General features: G+C 35.9%; 1 long non-coding RNA gene across 3 annotated transcripts in view; it reads left to right on the top strand.

The window, feature by feature from the left end:
* Nucleotides 1–16,208, top strand: part of LOC311293439 — a 32,799-nt gene that overhangs the window by 5,607 nt on the left and 10,984 nt on the right. The window contains exons 2-3 of one of the 3 annotated variants that reach the window (XR_014627933.1): nucleotides 4,971–5,036; nucleotides 6,463–6,819. This is a non-coding gene — a long non-coding RNA (uncharacterized lncRNA). Of the gene's footprint in view, nucleotides 1–4,970; nucleotides 5,037–6,462; nucleotides 6,820–14,565; nucleotides 15,545–16,208 lie in introns of those variants that run through there. The other 2 variants (XR_014627934.1, XR_014627932.1) reach the window with 2 other exon arrangements.

The raw sequence follows: 16,208 nt of genomic DNA, 5'->3' as shown, positions 1-16,208 counted from the left end.
GGTTAAAAAACCTCATAAAGTGAAATTTTCATGCAATGGGACCTTTAATATGTCAAGATGCCTACATGAACCTTTTTTGCTTAAAGCTTTACCTGATTGAATTATGTTTTTATACTTAATTTTTAGTTGCTGCCACATTCTTTTTTTCATGGATACCATGAAAATTTATATTAGTTCAATAATTTACCGTTCTGCCAGTTTTCACCTCTGATAATATAACAGTGATTAAGAATTAAACATGCGTATTAACTAGGAAGTATCCAGACGTCTTTTTGTCCAATAATTTCAAGTTCAAGTTCAAGTTGAGCTTTATTGTCATTCCGCTACATGTGGGGACATACAGTGGAACGAAATGTCGTGCCTCGCAGGACCACGGTGCTACATAAATACAGACATACAACAATGAAGTAAAAAAACACTGTAAACCTATACACAACTAACCTACTGACAGATTTAACTATAAGTATAATATATATATATATATATAATATATATATATATATATAAGTATTTACCCTATACAAACTAAAAGAATAAAGGATAATAAATACAAACTATACAAATGCTTCACATAAATATTTACCCTATACAAACTAAAAGATAGAAGAAAATCACAAATACTGTACATGTGCAAATAGAGACATTTGAGTCAGCAGCTGGTTGGGGAACAGTGCGGGATGATTTGAAGTGCATGAGCATGTAAACATACATATATTGCTGAGTCTTTTGTGGGATTGTGTACCCGCAGCAGTGTGTGTAAAGTGTCCATAGTGCACATAGTGTAAAGTGTCCATAGTGTAAAGTGTCCTCTATGTGTCCACATAGTGTAAAGTGTCCATACAGTTTTTTCTTGGGTGTGGTAAGGTTTGGGGTGGTTCATGTTTCAGGAGGTAGGGGTTTGCGTGGGGTTTCAGAGGTGGGCGGGGTGGTTTGAGTTCAGGGCTCTCACAGCCTGGGGGAAAAAGCTGTTGAGCAGTCTGGCGGAGCGGGCTCTGATGCTCCGGTACCGTCTTCCAGATGGTAAGAGCTGGAAGAGACTGTGGGAGGGATGGGTGGAGTCCTTCACGATGCTGTTGGTTTTGCTGGAGCATCGTGTAAGGAAAATGTCCAGGATGGAGGGGAGAGGGGCACCGATGATCTTTGCAGCTGTGTTCACGGTCCGCTGGAGGGTCTTGCGGTCGGCAGCACTGCAGTTCCCGTACCAGACAGTGATGCAGCTAGTCAGCACACTCTCAATGGTGCCTCTGTAGAATGTGGTGAGGATGGGTGGAGGGAGACTTACTCTTTTCAGCCGGCGGAGAAAGTATAGGCGCTGTTGTGCCTTTTTGGAGAGTGACATGGTGTTGAGGGTCCATTGATCATGGCTTTTCAAAGTCGTAGTGAACTCAATTCAGCTGTTCTGAAACCGAAAACTCAGTATCCCATCTAAGGGTAAATTGACTCAGAGTTCAAGTTTTAACTCAGAGTTGGTTGAACCTCTTTATTGAAACGAGCCCCAGGTGTACATAATCGAAATTATTCAACATCCATTGCAAATCAGGTTTATTGGCAAAATTTACAGACTTAAAGTTATTGAAATAGCTCAACACAACAAATGTTTTAAGTGGTTTCCCCAAATTCAACTGAAAATTCAACTTTTAATGACTTCTGCAGTCTCAAAATTATTCAGCCCGTTGAAGAGAATCCCTCTCAACAGCACAAATCTGCAAAACAGGTGCTGTCTTAAGGTGTGCTTGAGCTAGAACACATGAAATATCTGATCTGGCTAGGTTTAATGAGTGTCACGACTGCATGTTAGAAATCTGGATAAATCAAAAGAATGGTCCAAAAAGTTAAGAGAAGATATCATCTCCCTTCACAAACAAGGAACAGGATACAAAAAGAAAGCGAAGGCACTAAATGTCCCTAGAGACACCGTTGGAAGCATAGTTCGCAAGGTCAAAGTTTACATTTACATTTACATTTAGTCATTTAGCAGACGCTTTTATCCAAAGCGACTTACAAATTAGGACTAAATAAAGCGAGTCATCATGAAGAGGCAAAAACAACAACAACGCAAGAAGTGCTCAGAATACAAAGTTCAGGCATTATTCAGAGTAGCATAAGTCTGATAGGTGATGTTTCAAAGGAAATTTTTTTTATTTTTTTATTATTATTATTATTTTTTTTTTTATGAGGTTAAGTGCTCACGGAAGAGATGGGTTTTCAGCTGTTTTTTTAATGTTGCCAGTGATTCTGCATTCCGGATGAGGCCGGGGAGAGCGTTCCACCAGCATGGAGCTGTGAATGAGAATGTTCTGGAAAGTGATTTTGTGGCTCTCTGTGATGGAACCACGAGACGTCGCTCGTTGATTGATCGTAGGCGTCTGGTAGGGATGTAGACTCGTAGGAGTGAGTGAAAATAGTAGGGAGCTGAGCCTGTGATAGATCTGTAAGCAAGCGTCAATGCCTTGAATTTGATGCGAGCAGCGAGAGGTAGCCAGTGCAGAGAGATGAACAGAGGAGTGACGTGGGCCCTCTTGGGCTCGTTGAAGACAAGACGAGCTGCAGCATTTTGGATCATCTGTAGAGGTTTTGTTGCACATGCTGGAAGTCCGGCCAAAAGAGCATTACAGAGTCCGGCCAAAAGAGCATTACAAAGTTAAAGGAACACTCCACCGTTTTTTGAAATAGGGCTTATTCACCTTCTTTCCTACATTTAGATAGGTGGGCAAATGCATTTTTGTCTCAGTGCATGCATTGTTTTAGTTTGACAGGGTCGGCGCTAGCTTAGCTTAGCATAATGAATGGAATCCTTTGTTGCCAGCTAGCATGTCCTGAGTAAAAGTGATATAAAAAAAAAAAAAAAAACCACCTAATTACTTCTTGTGGCCTGCGTATTCACAACAAGTACAAATAGCGATGCAGATTAACACTAGGTGATTTCCTATGCAGATATTGACTTGGGACTATATTAGGGGGAAGCACAGGCAAAGCACTGCTACTTGGGTGCAGCGATATCACTCCCAAGTAGCAGTGCTTCGCCTGTGCTTCCCCCTAATATAGTCCTTAATATATAAGTCAATATCTGCCTAGGAAATCGACTAGTGTTAATCTGCATCGCTATTTGTACTTGTTGTGAATACGCAGGCCACAAGACGTAATTAGGTGGGTTTTTTTTTTTTTTTTATATCACTTTTACTCAGGACATGCTAGCTGGCAACAAAGGATTCCATTCATTATGCTAAGCTAAGCTAGCGCCGACCCTGTCAAACTAAAACAATGCATGCACTGAGACAAAAATGCATTTGCCCACCTATCTAAATGTATGAAAGAAAGTGAATAAGCCCTATTTCAAAAAACGGTGGAGTGTTCCTTTAAAGGAACAGTGGTTACAATACCTGAACGGCTGCAATCAAATTTCTGAGAAGGCATGTTCAGAAAAACCCTTGACTGACTGCAAAAGACCTGCAGCAAGACTTGGTGGCAACAGGCACTGAGATTTCAGCTTGCACAGTAAGGCACGTACTAAACGCATGCCAGAACTCCAAGACTACACCACTACTGACTCAAAAGCACAAGAAAAGTGCTCATAATCATATAAATTAGCCACAGAAGTATTGGTGCTCGGTGATGCTCTGGGGCTGATTTGCATCCTCTGGCACTGGAAACCTGCAGCGTGTGGAAGGCAAGATGGATTCAATGAAGTATCAGGAAATCCTAGGAGAAAACGTCGGTAATACTTTATTTTGATGGTCCCTTTTGAACATTCTGTTGAATATAAGTAACTTTGCAACTACATGTCAACTAACTCTCATTAGGAGACTGTCTGCTTAATATCTGCTAACACTTTATTGTGATGCTCCTCCAACAGATATTATACTGACTATAAGTAACTTTGCAACTACATGTCAACTTATTCTAACCCTAACCCTACCAGTCTATTAATACTCTACTAACACTCTAATGAGAGTTAGTAGACATGCAGGTGCAACGTTACTTATAGTCAACAGAATGTGTTAAAGGGACCATAAAAATAAAGTGAAACCAAAACGTCATGCCGTCAGTGAGGAAGCTGAAGCTTGGGTGTCTTTGGACCTTCCAACAGGACAATGATCCCAAGGATACCTCAAATTCCACCAAGGCGTGTTTGCAGAAGAAGTCCTGGAAGATCCTACAGTGGCCATCACAGTCACCTGACTTGAACCCCATAGAAAATCTCTGGTGGGATTTGAAGGCGGCAGATCAGTGGGATCAGTTGCAGCACACAAACCCAAGAATATTACTGAACTGGAGGCCATTGCTCATGAGGAATGAGCTAAGATTCCTCATAAACGCTGCCAGAAGCTGGTGTCTGGTTATACATCTCGTGAGCAGCAGGTCATAACAGTAAAAGGGAGAACTAAAGATGCTTTCCATGAAGGGGCTGAATAATTTTGAGACGGCAAATGTCATTAAAAGTTGCATTTTCAGTTGAATTTGGAGAAACCACTTAAAACATTTGTAGTGTTGAGCTATTTCAATTACTTTTGAATGATTGGTTCATTGCAAACAGCTGAAAGTCTGTAAATTTTGCCAATAAAACCTGCATTAATTTTCAATGGGGGTTAAATCCTTTTGATTACAACTGTATGATAATATATTTCAATTTTAAAACACTTTATTTGTCCCCAAGGGGCAATTAACGAGGCCACGTAGAGTCACGTAAACAGTATACATAAAAACATCATCATAGGTTAAATAAATAACACAATGTGCACGAAATACATATTATTTATAATCTGCTAGAGTAAATTACGTTGCTCTACGAGCCACACGAGCAGTGACCAGCCAGCCAAGCCAACAGCAGCCCCTGTTTATATATGTACAATTTATATTAGAAAAAGTCAAATGTTATAACTGACCACATAACAGTCCACAGGGCAGTTGCAACATTTATTAAAAGGGACATATAATGAAAATCTGACTTTTTCTGTGTTTAATTGCTATAGTCGGGTCCCCAGTGCTTCTACCAACCCAGAAAACATGAAAAGTGACAACCCAGTAACTTTGTTTTGGTAAGCCTTTCTCTGCAAGCATGTCAAAAAATAAGCTGATCAGATTTCACTCCCCTTCTGATGTAGGAAGGGGATCTTATTATAATATTACCGCCTCTTAATCTGCATCCACCCACGGCACCGCCATTTGGTTTGGCAAATGACAACAATGTAACCATGCAGTTCTAACGCAATGGCAAAAGTTCGAGCAAAGCATGCAAACCGTTCTGCCGGGGAAATGTGTCAACTTGTGTAAAAGTTAAACATGACGGTTTCAGCTCATTTGCATTTAAAAAGGAAACACACACAAAAACGGCGCGTTTTTGTTCACACCTAAAAAGGGGCAAATTTGACAAGCTATAATAAATGATCTGAGGCGTATTTTGAGCTGAACACTTTCAAGTAACAACCAGGTTTTGGTCAATTAAAAATATATTTTAAAATCAAAAGCAACGCACTGAAGTTTAATTATACTTCTGTGAACTTCTGTGAAAGATTAAAGAACTGTGTGTGTTTAAGTGCATGTTGGAATATATTCTTATATAGATTCTTATATATTCTTGCAAGGTTATGTGGCAAATGGCCTCAGTCTTTTGCCTCAGACCTCAGTGTCCTGCCTTTATGCTTCTCTATGTTTGCTGCTAACATCTGCGGCTGGTTGCATAAACATAGCTATTATGTTAAGACAGTGTCTAAAGTCTTACGTTTCTGTATCAAATTTGTCTAATCTACGTTTTATGTAACTGATTTAAAAAAGCTATGAACAGTCTTAAAGAAAAAAATTTAATGTAGAAGTTGTAAGATTAGCAGTTTATACAACCAGCCCACGAACAAAGGGACAACACACAGTTACACTTTATTTTAAGGTGTCATTGTTACAGTGTAATTATATATTTAAGTACTGAGTAATATTAATTGACTACATGTACTTACTATAGGGTTAGGGTAGGATTAGGATTTGGTTGAGGGTTAGTTGCATGTAATGATGCATAATTTACTGTAATTGCTATGGTAACATGTAGCAAATGTAACAAGGACACTGTAAAATAAAGTGTTACCCAACACACTATCTGTTGTGCATTTCCTCTCTTGTGGCATATACTGAAAACACAGAACAGAACAAATGTATGCCTAGTCTGAGATACCTGACTATTAAAAAGGGTTCTTTATTAGTACATAAAATTATAATTTGTGTTATGACAAGGTTCTACATCAATGTTGTGAAAAGGGCCCTACACTGACAGCCATGATAAAACTTGCTATGTTATCTTGACACAATAGTTTTAACACATACTAGCTACGCCTTTTAGAAGCTCAGATAACACTGATTAAATTATATGAATGCTTCACTGCAAACAGTTTAGACAGTATGGCAACACAAATCATGTAAAAAAATACTTTTTTAACTTCGAAGAAGGAATGTTCACACGTGTCTGCTTTCTTCCAGGAATGAAGAGGGGATAACTGAGCATAATATGAATATTATCTCTCTAGCTCATTCCTGTTTGGAGAAATAAGCCATGTTGCAACCATCCCCGTTCTCCCTACACAACTCCATACTGACTCACTCACTCCTGAGGGTGTGACATCCTCACGCTTTAAACGATCAATGGAGAGCAGGAAGAATGGGAATTACTGATGTGAACATGAGGATGCTGAGCTAGAAGTCTTCAAAGGACCCCTATAGGTTTGAGCCAGTCTGCGGTCTTGTCTTTCCATTCATCATAGAGCTTCTGCATCAACCTGGTTCAGCAGAGATCAATTGGATCCTCAACAAACTGCATTAGGACTCTCTTTCAAACAGGTGAGACGTGCAAGTATCCAACTTAGACTTATTAAGTATCACCTACCCATTTTCACAAAGGTGCGTTAGAATTAAAGAAAATGATGATTCCTTCAGGCTGTTGGTCAAATACTGCCATAACATCATGCTTTTATTCTTTACCCTGCTTCAGCTTTAACCCTCTTCCTATGCGTGTGTATGTTAGAATATAGTCTGAGATGCAATCAGTCAACTTTTTTACTCGGAATATAATATTTTACTTATATTTTACTATAATCATAAACTGCATCACTAATTACACAAGTGTTACAGGCACTCTTAAAGAACTACTAGTGATCAGGACTGCGTTTCCCTAAAGCAAAAGTAGATTATAGAACCATTCCCACCAATGCTCTCTATAATCAACTTCTCACAATGCTTTTGAGAAACGCAGTCCTGATCACTAGTAGTTCTTTAAGAGTGCCTGTAACACTTGTGTAATTAGTGATGCAGTTTATGATTATAGTAAAATATAAGTAAAATATTATATTCCGAGTAAAAAAGTTGACTGATTGCATCTCAGACTATATTTTAACATACACACGCATAGTAAGACCAGCCCTGGACCATTATTTTAAAATGAGTAATTAGTGATGTGCTTTATGACCACGTTGGCTTTATGGCTGACATATTGATTGGCTCATAAGGAACTACCTTTGAAATCTTTAATTTGATATTACTAACTGATTAATTAATCTTGTATGCATTTGAGTTGAGTAGAAGCTGACGTGTTAATGGACTCATTTGTCTTGCATTACATCCTGTATAGTTATCTATTCATGGGAAATTATTCTAAAGTGTTACTGTAAACTGTTTTTGCTCATAAACTGGAATCCCCAAAAATGCTGATCACAGCTAGATGCTCTCACAAAGTGTTGGATAAGTATTATGCTACTAAATGGCTTAGAGAGTGATATACTAGACGTTCTTACTGAACATAGCTGGACGAGTGTTGGCGGGACGTCTAAGTCCCTCGAACTTGATCCAAATACATTTATTCATAATGTATATGGCAAGCCGTTTTAACATTTAATCATTTAAACCGACTAGTCTCTATTTTCATGCTACTAGTACTTATTTTTTAGATACTAGTATCTATTCCATTAAGTACTAGTGCTTATTCTTTAGGTACTAGTACCTTTTTAAAGATACTAGTACTTATTCATTAGGTACTAGTTCTTATTTATTAGATACTAGTACTTATTCCAATAGTGACTAGTTCTTATTTATTAGGTACTAGTACTTATTCATTAGATACTAGTTCTTATTCATTAGATACTGGTACCTATTAATTAGATACTAGTTCTTATTAATTAGCTACTAGTACTTATTCAATAGATACTAGTACTTATTCTTTAGATACTAGTACTTATTCTTTAGATACTAGTACTTATTCATTAGGTACTAGTTCTTATTTATTAGATACTAGTACTTATTCCAATAGTGACTAGTCTTATTAGGTACTAGTACTTATTCATTAGATACTAGTACTTATTATTAGATACTAGTACTAATTCTTTAGATACTAGTATCTATTAATTAGATACTAGTACTTATTAATTAGCTACTAGTACTTATTCAATAGAAACTAGTACTTATTCTTTAGATACTAGTACTTATTCTTTAGATACTAGTACTTATTCATTAGTTACTAGTACTTATTCATTAGTTACTAGTACTTATTCATTAGTTACTAGTACTTATTCATTAGTTACTAGTACTTATTTATTAGATACTTGTACTTATTCATTAGATACTAGTTCTTATTTATTAGATACTAGTACTTATTTATTAGTTACTAGTACTTATTATTAGATACTAGTACTTATTCTTTAGATACTACACTGTAAAACCCAACAAGTTAAGCTAACTCATTTCATTTGAGGAAACCGATTGCCTCAATTCAATTAAGTTTATAAAAACAATAGTTATGAGTACTCTGAACTTATTTCAGTTGAGTTTACTAAAAGTAGATATACATTGCAGTCAATAAATTAAGTGATTAATTAAGTGATAATTGAGCATTAGTGATTAACACCTGCTGTTAACGAGCAGAATCAATGAAGGAAAGAGAAACACAAGAACTACAACTGACTTCCAACCACAGCCTTAGATGAAATCAACTCAAGACAAAAGACGTTTAAATCTCTAAAGATCTCAGCAGAGGAGGATTAAACCACTACACAAACAGCATTACCAGCTTCACTTATTACTAATGATGCTAATGCTAATGATGGCTAATGATGATTTCTTGAGTTTCATTTAAAGACACCATGATAGTGATCAGTGTTTGCTTTAGTTGGGCTCTTGACCCTTGACTTTATAACACCAGTTTTTCTTTTGGCTGCTGTAACTGAGTGTTTATAAAACACATTCATTATGACACATACGCCAAAAGAAAAAATGAGCATGTGGTTGTGTTAAGATGATAAAAATCATCATTTAGTGACTTGATTCTCTGATCATTTCCAGAGCCTAATCTCTGATTAGAATGATGATGTATTACTTGTATTAATCATTATAATAGAACTGATTCTGCTGTAAGGCCCATTGTTGTGACAATCAGATTTTAAAAGCCTCTATGGTATCATGCTGACTTACACAGTAATCAAGAATCAGCATATGAACCTCAACAATGGTGACCATTAAAAAATGATTTATGCCGCGATGCATGCTGGGAGCCATGGATAAGTTTTATATTATGCTAGTACCCAGCATGCATTGCAGCATGAATCATTTTTTAATGGTCACCATTGTTGAGATTCATATGCTGATTCTTGATGTCTGTGTGAGTCTTAGTAATGCAATACCTTTTCTGTGAAACTTTTTGTGCACAACTATTTGTAAAATCACAGTTTTGAGTAAAACAAATATGTTGCCCTTTTAATCAGAGATCAGACTCTGAATGAAACCAGTGAATTAAGTCACTAAATGATGATTGTCATCATCAGTCCTTCACCATCAACACCCAATCAGACTTCTCCTTGCCTTTTGTGCCATAACAAATATGTTTTATAAACACACAATTATAGCAGCCAAAGAAAATCTTGTGCAAAAGTCAAGGGTCAAGAGCCCAACTAAAGCAAACGCTGATCTCCATCATGGTGACCTTAAATGAAACTCAAATCATCAACTTCTAAACCTTTGTTAAATCTAATAAGAACTTCTGTAGACGAATGGCAGTAATAAAGTCAAACTGGTTAATAATAAGTGAAGCTTGTAATGCTGTTCGTGGAGTTGTTTAATCCTCCTCTGCTGAGATCTTGAGATATTTAATGTCTTCTTTTATCTCCAGTTGATTTTGCTGTGGCTGAAGTCAGTTGTAGTTCTTGTGTTTCTCTTTCCTTAAGTGATTCTGCTTGTTAACACCAGGTGCTCATCACTAATGCTCAATCATCACTTAATCAATCACTTAATTATACAATTATCATTCTGGGATCTAGAAATGTTCTATAACTCATTCAGTTTGAGTTCTGTTTCAGTCATTCAAGTTTCGGTAATATTTGAGTGCTGTGAACTCAATTGTATTTAGTTAATATTACTGTTAGGTTTTACAGTGTAGTACCTATTCATTAGATACTAGTTCTTATTTATTAGCTACTAGTACTTATTCAATAGATACTAGTACTTATTCTTTAGATACTAGTACTTATTCTTTAGATACTAGTACCTATTAATTAGCTACTAGTACTTATTCAATAGATACTAGTACCTATTTAGACACTAGTATCTTTTGTAATTGTTACTAGTAACTACTCTTATTTTACTAGTCACAACTGCTTTTTTACTCGTCTATTGTTATGACTAGTCAGAATGGCCACTGGAGAGTTAAATTAAAAATCTTACTGGTAAAATAAAAAATCTTACTAGTAACATTTGGAATAAATACTAGTATGTAATAAATAGGTACTAGTATTTTTGAATAAGTACTAATAGCTAATTAATAAGTACTAGTATCTAATAAATAAGAACTAGTACTAGTATCTTTAAAAAGGGAGAGGACCTGATTATAATTTCACCAAAAAGTAAATAGGAAATAAGCAAATCAGAACACGGCGCGCCAAAACAGCAGTATGTGCGCAAGCGTGAACCACTAGTGTCTCACTCTGCAATGCATGCTGAGACCAGAGTTCGGCGCCGCGCCTTTCCGGCCGTCTACACACTGCCTCCGTGGCGTGTTCGTTTTTATTTCGGCTCCCATGTTAACAGGTTAAAGGCCTCATTATACTTCTGCGTCGGACCTACGCCGGAGCCTATACGCCGTAGGCAACGTGTTGGTTTTAATTTATACTTCTGTGTCGTTGTCCGCGTTGACGCGTACCTAGGGAGCGTGTGAAACCCCGAGGGAGGGGTTCTGGCAGACCAATCACAGCGCTTGTGTCCGCGTAGAATTGACGCGTTGTTACATTTTTGGAGAGGTGCACGTCAGGGTACGCCGTAGAGTACGCGCGCTAAACACAGCCTACGACGTAGCTACGGCGGGAGTTCGACGCAGAAGTATAAATAGGCCTTAAGCCTGGTTTATACTTGACGCGTCCGCACGAGCGCGAAGGTGCGTGCGGCAAAAATGACGTCATTGCGGTGTGGGCGGTCGTGCGCGTTGGGTTCGCAAGACCCAATTTCGGCTGGCGGTGTGCGCGACATTTTTTGTAACAACGCACGCGGCGCCGCATCCGAAGATGAACGACTTCGAGCCGAATCTGGCCGAGCTCGAACTTCTCACCACACCAGCACCCAGTTTGCAGTATAAATGAGTTGCTTACATTTAAAAAATGAGCATACAATAGCATAAAAAGTATTTTTAATGAACATAAAGGTCCATGTTTAATAAAAATGTTCACGAAACTTAATGAAATGTTTAGTGAAATTAGAAAATATGAAGGAGATCGTTGATTTAGTTTTGTTTTTTACACATTCTAATATCCATATATTTTGTTTTATTGTCACGAGTAATAATCTCAGGGTTTACTGGGTTTTACACGATTCTTTTTGTAGTGTGGTATTGGTGGTGGTGTACTAAAATAAACATTGTCACGTGTGTATAGCTTTCTTCTTCTCACTGCTGATTCCTGATGGTTTAGAGGACAATTACTCGAGTCGCCCCCTATCGTTTCAAAGAATAGTACGGCGAGCGCGAGTGCTAGTAATAGAACCGACGCCTATTTTTCATGCGACACGCAGCGTGGTGGAAGTTTCCAGGCAAAATAGAAGGCGCAAATACATATTAATAAATTACATTTTGATGTTTGAAAGTCTCTCGGTTTTGACATCAATGCATATATAATTGTAATTTAAAAAATAGGCCTAATTATCGATTTTCAAATATTGCCCCTGTCAATACAGAACGAAATATTAATTCTGTAGCCTATTTTGCCACGCAGTCACAGACAGCACGTGAAGTTCGTGAACACCAAATTCCCCTTTCTTTCTTATCTATTTGTGTTTGAACAGACATGTGAAAAAAAAGTCAGTTCCCGTGTCAACGAGTTTGCCCGTAAACGCAGTCAGAGAAAGAAAAGGATGCGTATTACCGGTAGACACGCGCATTCGTCTTAAAGGGACAGCACCCAATATACCAGTTTGTGTCACCAAAGTTAATCAAACAACAAAAGAGAAAGAGAAAAATCACGTTTGTCTAAAGATAAACTGTATTAATTATATGAATCATATTGAATGTATACAGTGAAGGCAGTGTTATTTTAAATTTTAAATTAACTTAATAGTTAATTTACCTGATAAACATAAAGCACTGCTTTATTTCACGTGTATTTGTGTTTTATTGTATTTATATATGCTTGTAATTTGTTTATTATTTTCTATGCAGATGCTATAGGCCTACCCTACAAAATTACCCCAATCATCCTAGAATTATTAATTCTTTACAAAAAGAGCTATTCAAATCATCAGGTGAAATTGTTTTCAGGAAGGAGTAGTAAAACAAGAAGAAGTGCTAGATAGTTTTTCAGAATTTCATTTGACTATATGTGCCTATAGGGGTGGGCCGGGGGTGGCAGGGGTGGGTGGCAATGTAAGTATCTGGATATTTGCCACGGGACGAGGGCTTCGATTACCTCTCTCTTTTTTGACCATACATGTGTTTGCACCCCTGTACATTAGGTTTATTTAATAACTTAAGAAATTGAATAATCAAATGTAAAAAATAAAACACTGCTTAGTTTTCACTGTATGAATTTAATATATTCTGATTCTTATTAAAGCTACAAAGGTTATTCAGCCAAGAGCAGTGAGTGATTTTCTCTTTGTCTTTTGTTCATGACCCCAGTTTTTGCAAGCTGTTGCGATATGTATATCGCGATATTTCGATAATTGCGATATATTGTGCAGCCCTACTGACAATGTTAACAAACAAGTGTGTTTCATGTACGGACTTTGCAAGCACGGATTTCACAGGACGTTTCAGAGTGGTTTTTGTTTTGTTTTTTTCTGATAGATTATAGTCACAATGTTATCCACCATTTAATTATATTTGTCGGAAAACTATGGTAATACAACCAGTAATAATCGATCACAAAACCATGGATACTTTTCCTAAGGGGCGGTGAACAATCTTACAAAAGCGAGAGATTACAAAAGCTACAGTAAACAAGCACGCCCAGGTAAAAAAGTAGTATACTTTAGTGTATTAGAAATATTAATCAAGTACATGAAGTATAAAACAAGTATGCTTCTACTTGTTTTGCTTTATTTAAAGAGTATTTAATATGTACTTTTTAAAAGTATACTTCAAAAAATATGTAATTAAGTTCAACTTAAGAGTCCAAAAAGTAAGTATACTAATTTACCAATAATCAAATTATTTTTAAAATGTACTTTTTGAAAGTGTACTTTGTTGTTAAAGTATTTTAAATTGTATAGAAGTTTTTTTAAGTGTATTAAATTTGATATACTTAGAGTGGCAATTCAGTGTACTTATGGGAAGAATATTTTTTGGAAATTAATTGTTAGTATACTTTTTTAAAGTGTACTATGATCTCACTTCATTAGAAGTGTGACTTCTGTACACTTTATACAGTACACTCTAAAATAAGTATTTTTAGTGGCATATCGGAGTACTTTCATAAAATATGTTAAAATACAAAAATGTATAGTGGTAATTTAGTGTACTTATAGTAAGTACGCTTATTTGTAATACAGAGAGTTGTAATAAGTTGTTCGCCATTGTTCTCTTCCCGGCATTTCAGAGAAAGTCGACTGTTCAAGGTTCCTCCTTTTGCCAATATCTGCTTTTGTGTGTTACTTTTGTGTCAATAATAAAGATCCTTTTCTGAAATGCAATTTGTAATCTGTTGATGTAATGCATTTGAACTGAATTGTAATATAATACACTTGTAGTGTAATAGCAACATTCATGCTTATAACAAAATGGGGATAAAAGTACAGATGAAATATACTTCAGACAATTTGTTTCTACCTTACACTATAATAACATTGCACTGAAAGTATGATGTTTAGGTTGTAATTGAACTTCACTTAAAAAACATTATTATTGTCATAGTGGGACACTTTAAAAGCCTTGTCCTTGGCAACCATAATAGCTATCGAGTTGAAACAAATTGCAATCGATAGCTTCTAAAATTTACAATAATATTAGAAAAAAAAGAATTGATCAAAAATCTTTCCTTTATGCTTCAAAAATTAATTAAAACTTTATATGAAGGGAAATAAGAAAAATATTGCCTTTTCACCTATAAAACTATTGTTCCACAGAAATACGGTATTCACAAGAGTCATGAGCACAATTAATTCCACTGAATTACGGCAAGAAATCAATGAAGGTATCGATCAAGATTTGGAGAAGGAGCAAGAATATATGAGAAAACGACAAGAGGTTGTTGCAAAATAAATGGAAGAACGTTCAGCAAAGCGACAAAAGATGGCGACATCCACACCAACGGCTTCCTCATCAGGCTTATCTGATTTCTACGATGACTCGTGGCTTTCAGAGGATGTTTTGGCAAATATCTCGAAAGCAGAAGAAGAGTTTACAAAGTCACAAGCCAATAGTCAAGCAGAAAAGAAGGAAGAATCTGAAGAGGACAAAGCAGAAAAGGAAGCTGATACAGAGAAAATCGAGGATATTGAGTGAACACAAGATGTAAAAAATAATGAGCTAATAAAAAAAATGATGTTCAACTAGTCAAGTGATTGTGCCTTTTTTATTATCCATTGCTGATTTGATTTCAGAAAGTTCTTTTAAGTTTCAAGACAAAGTTATATTCTCGAGCAACTTATTTTCTCTTTCATTTACTATCTCTTAGTGTTGTGATCCCATGACGTGAGAAAATTGCGCTAAAACACTCACTGAGTTTTTATTACTTGTTTTTTTTATAAAAAAAACAAAAAAAAAAACTTGCTATGTGTACTGTGCTACACTAACTGGGACTTGTCACTGCACTTGCTGCTTCTATTGTTCTCTTAATTTTTAAGTCACTTTGGATAAAATGTCATTGTAAATGTGTAAAATAATACGTTATATTAGAGTATAAAGGTATACAGCAGTTGTCTTTTAATGTGGATATTTTTACATGTTCTAAATTATATACTAAGCTTGTATTTCCTATCATTCACGTATCTTGATGTTCAGTGTTTGTTTAATGAGTAATACTGTAAATGTGCAGGTATTGTGTACTGATACATTTAGTTAATTTAACAGAAATTGACTAAATTTGCTATTATTAAGTTCTTAATTAGAGATTGGACAAAGTTGTGAAATTGGATCTGCAAAAATTAAAACTGTAAATATACAAACTTTGTATTTGAAGTTATGTACTTATTGCATTTTTATACATAACTTCAGTTATTTAACACAGAAAAACTATATATTAAAAGATAATTAGATAGACAGTATTATTATAAAATAACCTTATAAAACCCTAAATTTACAGTTTAACCTGAAAGTTAAATGTTTTTTTTTTTTTTTATGTAATTTGACATCATTTATCCGTTTTTCCACGGTTTAATATGCCATTATCAACAGTAATGTACTCTAATTTAATTAAGTAAAGTCAATTCTGTATTTTTACGGTGTTTGTGAAATGGTTATTTTCTGTAATTTAACGGGATCCGTCTGGAAACTTTGCTGCCAGAGATTTACCGTTTTTTTACGGGATTTTTTTTTTTTTTTACAGTGTAGGAAGTGCATTTGTAGATCACTTGAAATATTACAGAGGCATACTAAATTAACATAGTTTATAGTATGATAGCAGTATGCACAAAATGTACTTAAACACAATAATTTGTGCTGCAATGCCTTTTTAAGTGTATTTCCATTAGAATGGCGATACAATGCAATTGTACTGTAAGTGTGCTTAATTGCTCATGAATCTTGCACTTGAAGTTTAAAAAAAGTT

Source organism: Rutilus rutilus, assembly GCF_951802725.1.
Source record: "Rutilus rutilus genome assembly, chromosome: 7".
Taxonomy (NCBI): Eukaryota; Metazoa; Chordata; class Actinopteri; order Cypriniformes; family Leuciscidae; genus Rutilus; species Rutilus rutilus.
This window is presented reverse-complemented; position numbering and strand designations above follow the sequence as displayed.